This window comes from Bubalus bubalis, chromosome 3, assembly GCF_019923935.1.
Source record: "Bubalus bubalis isolate 160015118507 breed Murrah chromosome 3, NDDB_SH_1, whole genome shotgun sequence".
NCBI classification, from domain to species: Eukaryota; Metazoa; Chordata; class Mammalia; order Artiodactyla; family Bovidae; genus Bubalus; species Bubalus bubalis.
In genome coordinates, this window is record NC_059159.1 from 155833838 (window position 1) to 155844568 (window position 10731).

A 10731-nucleotide genomic window follows, 5' to 3' on the forward strand; every position below is an offset into this window, starting at 1 on the left:
TCATCAATATGTCTACAAATAATAAATGCTGGAGAAGGTGTGGAGAAAAGTGAACTCTCCTACATTGTTTGTGAAGATGCAGATTGGTACAACCACAATGGAAACCAGTATGGAAGTTCTTTAAAAAACTAATAATGGAGTTGCCCTAGAATACTGAAATCTCCTCCTGGGCATATATACAGAGAAAATGCTAATTCAAAAAGATACATGCACCCCAATGTTCATAACAGCAATATTTGCAATAGGCAAGACAGGGAAGCAACCTAAGTGTCCACTGACAGATGAATGAATAAAGAAGATGTGGAATACATATACACTGTAGTGTTACTCAACTATAAAAAGGATAAAACAATGTCATTTGCAGTAACATGGTTGGACCTAGAAATAATTATACTAAGTGAAATAAATTAGAGAAAGACAAATAGATGATACCATCAATTTGTGGAGTCTACAAAAAATGATAAAAATGAATTTATTTACAAAATAGACTCACAGATACAGAAAACAAGCTTATCATTACCAAAAAAGAAAGGAGGATGATGGATAAATTGAGAATTTGAGACTAATTGACTGTTGTTTTTGTTTAGTTACTAAGTTGTGTCTCACTCTTTTGCAACCCCATAGACTATATAGCCCCCCAGGCTCCTCTGTCTGTAGGATTTCCCTGGCAATAATACTGGAGTGAGTTGCCATTTCCTTTTCTAGGGGATCTTCTCGACCCAGTGATAGAAACTGTGCCTCTTGCATTGTCAGGAAAATTCTTCACCACTGAGTAACCAGAGAAGCCTGAGGTTAATAGATACCCAGTTAGCTGATACTACATACAAAACAGATAAGTAACAAGGACCTACTATAAACATGGGGAAATATATTCAATATCTTATCATAACCTAATTTGGAAAATAATCTGAAAAAGAATACACACACATACACATAACTGAATTATTTTGTTACAGACTTGAAACAATATTAATCCATGTATTTCAAGTTTTAAAAATTTTAGAAAGAAATAAAAATATCACTAAGCCAACAAAAATAATTATATTTAACCCTATAACCCCAAATAAAAATTAGAATTTGTCATCATGAGACTATTTAAGATCATATAAAATTATGTATGATACATTGATATCACTTAGACTCTCAGTGCTTAGTCAAAAAAGAGACTTAGAAAATTAAACATCACATTTAAAAATGAGTGTCTACCCCAATTATCTCCTGATATATATAGAAAGCACTAAATACCCTTAATATTTACAGATATTATGTGCTACTAGAGACTGAAAGAGCACAAAGAGAGTTCCTAACCAGCAATTTTTTCACAGCCACTTTCAATTCTCTGTTCCATAAACTATAAATGATAGGATTCAACATGGGGTTAAGCCAGCATATACCAAGGCTATTAATTTATCTATTTTCTGTGAATCCATAGTTGATGGCTTCAGGTACATGAAGAGAGCTGTCCCATAGAATAAAACCACTACACTCAGGTGGGCTGCACATGTTGGAAAAGCTTTGCTTCGACCTTCCAATGAACTGATTCTTAGGATGCTAGAGAGGATGAATGCATAAGAAATACAAATGAGGAGCATTGGCATAGGAAGAAGAAGTACACTGATCACCAGAATGATTAATGTCACCTTGGAGGTGTCTACACAAGCCAGTTTCAGGACGGCCAGAATCTCACAAGTGAAATGATCGATGGCACCACTTCCACACAGTGACGGCTGCAACAGACACAGTTCCCACCAGGGCAGTGAAGGAGCCTGTCACCCACGAGCCAGCTGCAATCCGAACACAAATCTTCTTGTTCATGATGACGGGGTATCTCAGGGGCTTGCAGATGGCTACATATCGGTCATACGCCATCACAGACAGGAGCACACACTCAGTGGAGCCCATGGCCAGAGAGAAGTACATCTGAGCAGCACACCCTGAGAATGAGATGGTGTTCTTCCCTGAAATGAAATTTGCCAGCTTTGGAGTCCGGGCAGAAGAAGTATACCAGATGTCCAGACATGACAGGTTGCTGAGGAAGAAGTACATGGGTGTGTGTAGGTCAGAATCCAGGACACTAACCGAGATCAGAATAATATTACCCAGTAAGGTGATCAACTACATCAGTAAGCACAGCACAAATATGGTGATTTCAACTTTGGGATAGAGAGTAAATCCCAGAAAAATAAAATTAGAAATGACTGTTGCATTTGTCTTGTCCATTTTATTCTTCTTTGTTCATCTGGAATACTGAATAAAAGTACACATGGCCTATGTTTAAAAGTTACACTCTACCAACTTTTCAAGGAGTTTTTGTTGGAGGAACTTTAAAGGGAGCGTTGCCTTCCAATATTACTAGCAATATTTAATCATTTAGAGTGTACACTTAGAGTGTACTGAATACACTCTAAGGCACTGAGAATCTAGAGTGAGGTTATAAAAGTTCTTCTCTCAGGCAAATCAAAATCAAATAAAGGACACACTAAAGTAAATTAAAAGTTACAATAACATGATATACATATGCCCCAAGATACTAGGCAAACACAGAGACAAATGCTAACCTATGTCAGGGGCATTGCTTTGTAAGATATTTTGAGATTTGTTTTAATCAAAATATGAACTGGCCTAGGTTAAGTTAAAGATCAGAAGAAGTTTCTGGGCAAAGAAACAATTTTTTGTGGTTGTAAAAGTTGAAACAGGAAAGGTTTTGGTTGCACTCCAAAAAGTTTCACATTATATGGGAAAAAACAACAACAACAACAACAACAGATGGAAATGCCACACACTAAGGAATATAAACAGGAGATCAGCAAGAGTCCACTCACTCTAACACTATGTGATATCTGTCTTCAAGAAGGCATTTGTGACTATGGAATAATCTTGAACCCATCCTTTATTACAAAGGTAAGTAATTTATAATGTAAAGCAAATTATTTACAATATATCTCACAACTGATCACATATGGAAGTATGTTTGAAAACCACTGTCTTTCAAAATAGAGTTCAAACAAATTCAGTCACAAATTACACAAGCCTCACATTCTCATCATTGCCTACTTCTCTGATCTCATCTTCCAACACTCTACTTCTACCTTCTGGTCTAAAACAATCACTCTGTGGGTCCACATTTTTAGCATGTAAATTTATTTTTTATATATGTTAATATGCAATTATCTATCTGAAGTACCTCTCCTTCCCGGCTCTAATCTTAACTTTCTTGAATATTTCAATTAGTTATCAAAACTGTATGCCATAAATCATAAGTACAGCTTGATTCTTTGTACACAGTTACGTTATTCAAGTATATCACACTGACTATACCCAGATATGCACATCCCTATTGCTGCTGCAGTGGATGCTGAGCTTGTGAAGATTGTTCCTCACAATACTAGCAAAGCAGTAAGTCATGTTTAAGATTTTTAATTACACATGGCAGCTTTGAACATGGCAAGTTTTTGATATGTGTTAAGATAAATGCATTTCCACTTTGGTTCTCTGTGTCAACATAAAAGCCTGAAGACCTCTGAACTTGTTATATACATCTGCACATTTCTCTGATCATTTCTCTGATCTTAAAGAAACCAGTTGAATTAAGAAACAAAATGATTAGCTCTTAGTTTTAAGTATTTGATATACAGTGAGATGTGAAAAGGACAATGATCACTTGTGCTCTTAGAAGAGGAAGAAATACTTTCCAAAAAGTCATCTTCTGTAAGGAATTAAAGCACTGTCCTCAGAGTGTGAGATTTTAAGCTCTGAAACCAACCATGCTATTTACTGGCATGCAAAATTTAGCAAATCCCTTGACTTCTTTGAAACATGATTTTACTGGCTCTCTGGTGGCTCAGCAGTAAAGAATCTGCTAGTGATGCAAGAGATCCAAGAGACACAAGTTTGATTCATGGGAAAAGAAGAAAGCCTGGAGGAGTGTATGGCAACCCCCACCAGTATGCTTGTCAAGAAAATACCATGAACAGAGGAGCCTCATGGGCTACGATCCATGGGGTCACAAAGAATTGGACACAACTGAAGGGTAATAGCTTCTATCTTGTGCAGATTTGCAAGATCTAGATTAACTTGCTTTGACTTCTCCCTCCATAACCCCAATTCCATGATCGCTTTAATGTTTCTCAGAATCACAATAGTGGTTTATGATTTCATGTTCTCCCTGCTCTCCTGAAGCATAATTGCCTCTATGCTGCTGCAGTGCTGGCCCATTGGCTCAGATTTGTAAAACATAGCACATTTTTCAAAATTTATTAACATTTCAACCTCCAATCCATGTATGAAATGAAACACTTTACCAATCATTTCCAGAAAGGCAAAAGTTAGACACGTCTGGTCTCTAACATCCACTTTGGTCGGAATATACCTCCACTCCACTGAGGGTTTCTCCATTGGGTTTTCCCCACCCAGCACTCAGTTTTCTTTTTCTGGCTCTGGGCCCTCGTGTTCCCTCTCCCTTCACCTGCTCTTCTGTCTACTTTTAGAAACAAAACAATGAAGTCTTCTCCTTTTCTCATCCAGATGGAGTCCCACTCATTCCCTCATTCTTATCTTACATCTTTGTCAGGGTCTCACCTACTCCAAGTCACTTCATATTTTCTCTTTCTCTAAAATGATTTCTGATTACAATGCTAAGATAATTAAACTTTTTTTCAACAAATCCCTCTCTTTCTTTCTAAATGTCAGAGCCAGAATAGACTCTAAACTCCTAACCCAACCTTCTCATTTTAAAATTGACAGATAATTCAGGGAACTATAATATATGTAAATCCTATAATAAACCATAATGAAAAAGAATATGTGGATATATTTGACTGAATCACTTTGCCATACACTAGACACTGACACATATTGTAAATCAACTATACATCAATAAAAAATTTTAAATGCAAAAAAATAGTTGACATATACTTGAGGGAGTTCAATGGACTTGTCTAGGCAAATGAGAAACTCTGGAACACACATAGTCAAAAGTTTTATCCCACCTTCAAAACTCATTTCTTCATCTCAATATTTTTCCTACCAACTAGTGTTTCTTTTAAAAGTAAATATCTTTATTCTGGTTTCCTGCCATAGATAAGACCTATTAATAAATTTTGAAAATCTGAGATTACAGAAGGAGATGGCAAATGCCTGTTCCCATTTACCTCAGCACACAGAATGCACATCTTCACTTTTGGTTAGTGTGCTTCAATATTTAAAGGTGATCTTCAGCAAAGTCTTTCTTGAGATCTAGTGTAGTGCTCAAAAGAGTAAAAGATTCTAAAACTTGCAATTTTGATAGTATTCTATGAAAACTGTATTAAAGCAGGTTGTGCAGAGGTATTTTTACTCAGAAGATTGCACTAGAAAAGGACATGGATGTTCCTAGTTTGCAAAAAAAATCAACCCAAATCTTGCCTGACTCACTGTGTCACATACATAGCTCATGTTAATTAAAAACTGTTTAATAATTTCTTAAGATAAATAATGATATGAAGATTTGTTCTGCCGAAATCATACCCTATGATTTTCTCCAAAAATCTTCCAAAGGGCAATCCCTAGAACTTCACTACTGAAGTCTCCTACTGCTTTTAGGGACCTTCCAACTCCCTTAACAATTTAACTTTGTCATTCTGAAACCTAAAGAAGTTAAGAAAGTTTCCATTTCTCCTGGGTATAATTCTCCAAGTTCAATTAAGAAATTCAGGCTAAAAAAAAACAATAGTAAAATTTTTGTGATTATTTCAAGGCACTTGGCTAAGTAAAAGGCCTGATTCTTGAGAAATATCTGTGCAAGCAGAACTAGAGGGCACTATTTGCCTATTCCATTCCTCTGCCGATGGCCCTTGAACTATATAGCAAACATTCCAATTAATAGAACTGTAGAGATGCCATCCCAAATAGCCTCTGAGCTTGTAATGTGACCCATTCATTTTCAGCAATCTCTACAATTATCTCAGTTATCAGAGTAATAGAAGATAAAACATTCTTATTCCACTTTTAAATGGCCACAAGGTGAGATTTGGGCTCTAGATTGTTTTCTTGGGCTCTACTTCTTTGAGGAAAAATGTCTATTATTTACTTTGAATGAATTTTATATTCATTTGTATTATTGGTTTTCTAAAATTTTACAAAGAGATTCTTAAATGTGGCTTTCTTTTTATTTACCCTTCTTAACATTATAGATCTTCTTGAGTTTAAGGCTTGATGTCTTCCATAAGTTTGAGAAAATCATGAGAAATTCATTAGCCAATTTCTTTTCTACCCCATTTCCCCTTTTTCCTCTCCCCCTCAGTGTTCAGCTATACATACTAGTCTTTTCCAACATGACCCATACAAGCTCTTACAGTCCTTTCTGTATTTTCCATTCTTTTTTTCTCCATACATCAGTCTGGATATTTCTACTGATTAACCTTTCAATTTGCTAAGCCTTTCTTCAATTGTGTCTAAGTGTGGTAAATCCATCTCTAGTTCCTCATTCTGGCTGTATTTTTTCAGCTCCATAATATCTACTTGATGTTTTAATATAATATCAAATGCTCTAGTGAACTCGTCATCTTGTAATGTATGTAAAGGTACATGTTAACACTGGTTATTTTCAAATAGGTCTGGTAACTTCTATATTTGGATCATCCTGAGAGACTTTCAATCATCTGTTTTCATCTTTTGATCGTATATCTTACCAGTTTTCATACATAAAAAACATATAATCCCTGGATGATGTTTAATTTATACAAAGAGAATTTCCTTTATCCTTTGATACAAGCCTAGATTGAGAAAGACTGCTTTAATCCAAAGAGTCACTGAGACAAGGTAGAGATGGATTTCAGGTTTTGTAGAACTTGGCCAAAAATCTGTTTCACCTCCTACTTTAGATTTATCCCTCTAGGTTCCAAACTGAGAACCTGGAGTTTGTACAAGGGAGATTTCCCTTTCAAGAGTCAATGGACTTCAATTTTTATCTCATACCCACTGTGGGACTGATAAAACCTAAGTGAAAGCAAAGTTGCTCAGTCGTGTCTGACTCTGCGACCCCATGGACTGTAGCCTACCAGGCTTCTCAGTAAAACCTATCCGAACACATTTAACCTCCTTTTGCACAATTGCCAGCACTCTCACTCTGGGAAGACTAAAAATTAGCAAGTGCTTCATGTGGCAAATGAATTATACCTGTTGAGATCATTTAACTTCCTTAATTCAGAAACTTGGCATCCCATCAGTTCAAAATAGAATGTCTTGGTAGGTTTAACTCTCTCTAGAACCTTAGCTCCTCATATCCTGACTCATTCAGAAGCAATCTAATTTGTTAAAAAATAATTATACTTGTCTAGGTTTGTCATAACTTTTCTTCAAAGGAGCAAGCACCTTTTAATTTCATGGCTGCAGTCACCATCTGCAATGATTTTGGAGCCCAAGAAAATAAAATCTATCACTATTTCCACTTTTCCCCATCTCTTTGCCATGAAGTGATGGGACCAGATGCCATGATCTTCATTTTTGAATACTGAGTTTTAAGCCAGCTTTTTCACTCTCGTCTTTCACCTTCATCAGGAAGCTCTTTAGTTTCTCTTTGCTTTCTGCCATTAAAGTGGTAACATCTGCATATCTAAGGTTGTTGATATTTCTACCAGCATCTTTGTTCCAGCTTTTGATTCATCCAGCCCAGCATTTAACGTGATGTACTCTGCATATAAGTTAAATAAGCAGGATGACAATATACAGTCTTGGCTTTGGCAAATAGTGCCACTATGTACATTGGGGTGCACATATCTTTTTTGAATTAGAGTTTTTGTGTTTTCTGGATGTATATCCAGGAGTAGAATTGCTAGCTCATATGGTAGTTCTATTTTTAGTTTTTTGAGAAATTTCCATATTGTCTTCCATGGTGGCTGCACAAATTTATATTGCCACTAACAGTGTACAAGGGTTCCCTTTTCTCTACATTCTCATCAACATTTGTTATTTATGTTCTTTTTGATGGTAGCCATTCTGACATGTGGGAGGTGATATCTCATTATGATTTTGATTTGAATTTCCCTGATAATTAGCTAGGTTGAGTATCTCTTCATGTACCTGTTGGCCATCTGCATTTCCTCTCTTGAAGAATATCTATTCAGTTCTTCTGCTCATTTTTAAATTAGGTTGTTTTCTTTTTTGAGGTTGAGCTGTATGATTCATTTATATATTTTGGATATTAATCCTTTATCAGTCATATGATTTACAAATATCTTCCCCTATTCACTAAGCAGTCTTTTCATTTTGCTGATGGTTTCCTTCACTGTGCAAAAGCCTTTATGTTTAAGTAGGCCCCATTTTTTTATTTCTGCTTTTATTTCCTTTACTTTAAGATACACATCCAAAAAAATTATTGCTGCAATTTATGTCAAAGAGTGTTCTGCCTATGTTTTCCTCTAGGATTTGTGTAGTATCTGGCCTTACACTTAGATAAAAGATTTGCCTTTTGCAGCAATATGGATGGACTCAGAGGGCATTATGCTAAGTGAAACAAGTCAGAAAAAGAAAGAAAAGTGACATGATATCACTTATACATCGAACCTAAAAAATACAGCAAAGTAGTAAATGTAAAAGAAAAGAAGCAGACTCACAGATCTAGATCTCCCCTCTACCCTGATGTTGGGAAAGATTGAGGATGGAAGGAAAATGGGGCAACAGATGATGAGATGGTTGGATGGAATCACCAGCTCAGTGGACATGAGTTTGATCAAACTCTAGGAGATAGTGAAGGACAAGGAAGCCTGACGTGCTGCAGTTCATGGGGTCACAAAGAGTTGGATGTGACTTCTCAGCTGAACAACAACAAACAGAACAAATGAGGGCTTACCAGTGGTAGTGAGTGGGGCAGGATATATGGGCACCGAAGTGGGAGATAGAAACTACTGAGCATAACATAGGCTAGAAATATGTATTTACAACATGGAAAATATAGCCAATATTTAGTAATAACTAAATATTATATAACCTTTTAAATTGTATTTTTAAATATTTTAATTATTTTTTAAAGTGATTTTCTGATGAAAAACTAACATTTTCAGTGGGAAAACAAAGTTTCTTTGTTTTGGACTCATATTTTTTACTTGTTATTTAATGCTTACATATCATTTTAGATGAGTTGGTTATCAGTCCCTCTATAATGAAGAAAATAACACTTTTTAAACAAACAGATGACACAGTATTAGTATCCTAATGAGTAGCTGCAAGAAATAATGTCTATTCTAGTGAATTACTGCCTGAATGTTCATAGATCCATAAAGTTATTATTATGGATAGGCATTACATAATTTTCAGTGACAACTCAAAATCTATTTTGTAGCATGTTTTCTAGTGGACTATCTCCAAATGTGATGAATGACTTTCCCAATTAACTTGAAGAGTCCCTGGGAGTATCTCACATGTGCTGAATATATGTCCACCTCCTTCCCCTCAGGATACTGCTATCACAGTATTATGATCTGCTATGCCTATCACTCCCCTGGAATCTGATTCTTCAGTTCAGTTCAGTTCAGTCGCTCAGTGTGTCCGATTGTTTGTGACCCCATGAATCGCAGCATGCCAGGCCTCCCTGTCCATCACCAACTCCTGGAGTTCACTCAGACTCATGTCCATCGAGTCAGTGATGCTATCCAGCCATCTCATCCTCTATCGTCCCCTTCTCCTCCTGCCCCCAATCCCTCCCAGCATCAGAGTCTTTTCCAATGAGTCAACTCTTCGCATGAGGTAGGCAAAGTACTGGAGTTTTAGCTGCAGCATCATTCCTTCCAAAGAAATCCCAGGGCTGATCTCCTTCAGAATGGACTGGTTGGATCTCCTTGCAGTCCAAGGGACTCTCAAGAGTCTTCTCCAACACCAAGTTCAAAAGCATCAATTCTTCGGTGCTCAGCTTTCTTCATAGTCCAACTCTCACATCCATACATGACCACTGAAAAAACCATAGCCTTTACTAGCCAGACCTTTGTTGGCAAAGTAATGTCTCTGCTTTTGAATATGCTATCTAGGTTGGTCATAACTTTTCTTCCAAGAAGTAAGCATCCTTTAATATCATGCCTGCAGTCACCATCTGCAGTGATTTTGGAGCCCAAAAAAATAAAGTCTGACACTGATTCTTACATTGTCTCAAATAGGCCCTACTGTTTAATGTGCGCATAAATTAGATGATCGAAACTAGGACACTTTTGACATGAAATGAGTAATTACTAATTACACTGTAGCAGCTGGTATTAATTAGACTAGTTCTGAGCAAATCATAAGATATGGCCACCATTCCAAGGTTGTTTCCATTAGGGTCATCACGTTCCAAGACCACAGGATGTTTCACACACAAAATATTGGCATCATATTTCGCTACCAGCACCCTAAAACAGTACTGTTTGGCCATGGCTGATGGAAACTACTTTGGGTTACACCTGATCACTTCCAATGACCAGATCTAAGTCCATGTAGTCAAGCTAGGAAAACAATCAATCTCTGACAATATCTTATACCCTTGGAACTCAGGGTGATAATACACTTAAGATATTCTAATCTGAGGCACAGTGAACTCTATTAATATAATAGGAGACCAGGGATAAGAAGAGAGTTAGATGATAAAAAGTCTTCCTTATGGTTGAGGTTAGGAAGAAAGAGATGTCTAATTAAGGTTTTCTTGTTTCCTTTTCTGCATTGATATTTCCTTATGAGTTCAGTTCAGTCGCTCAGTCGTGTCCGATTCTTTGCGACCCCATGAATTGC

General features: G+C 36.6%; 1 pseudogene; it reads right to left on the minus strand.

The window, feature by feature from the left end:
- Positions 1–1177: 1177 nt before the first annotated feature.
- Positions 1178–2220, minus strand: LOC112583500 (annotated as a pseudogene).
- Positions 2221–10731: the final 8511 nt, after the last annotated feature.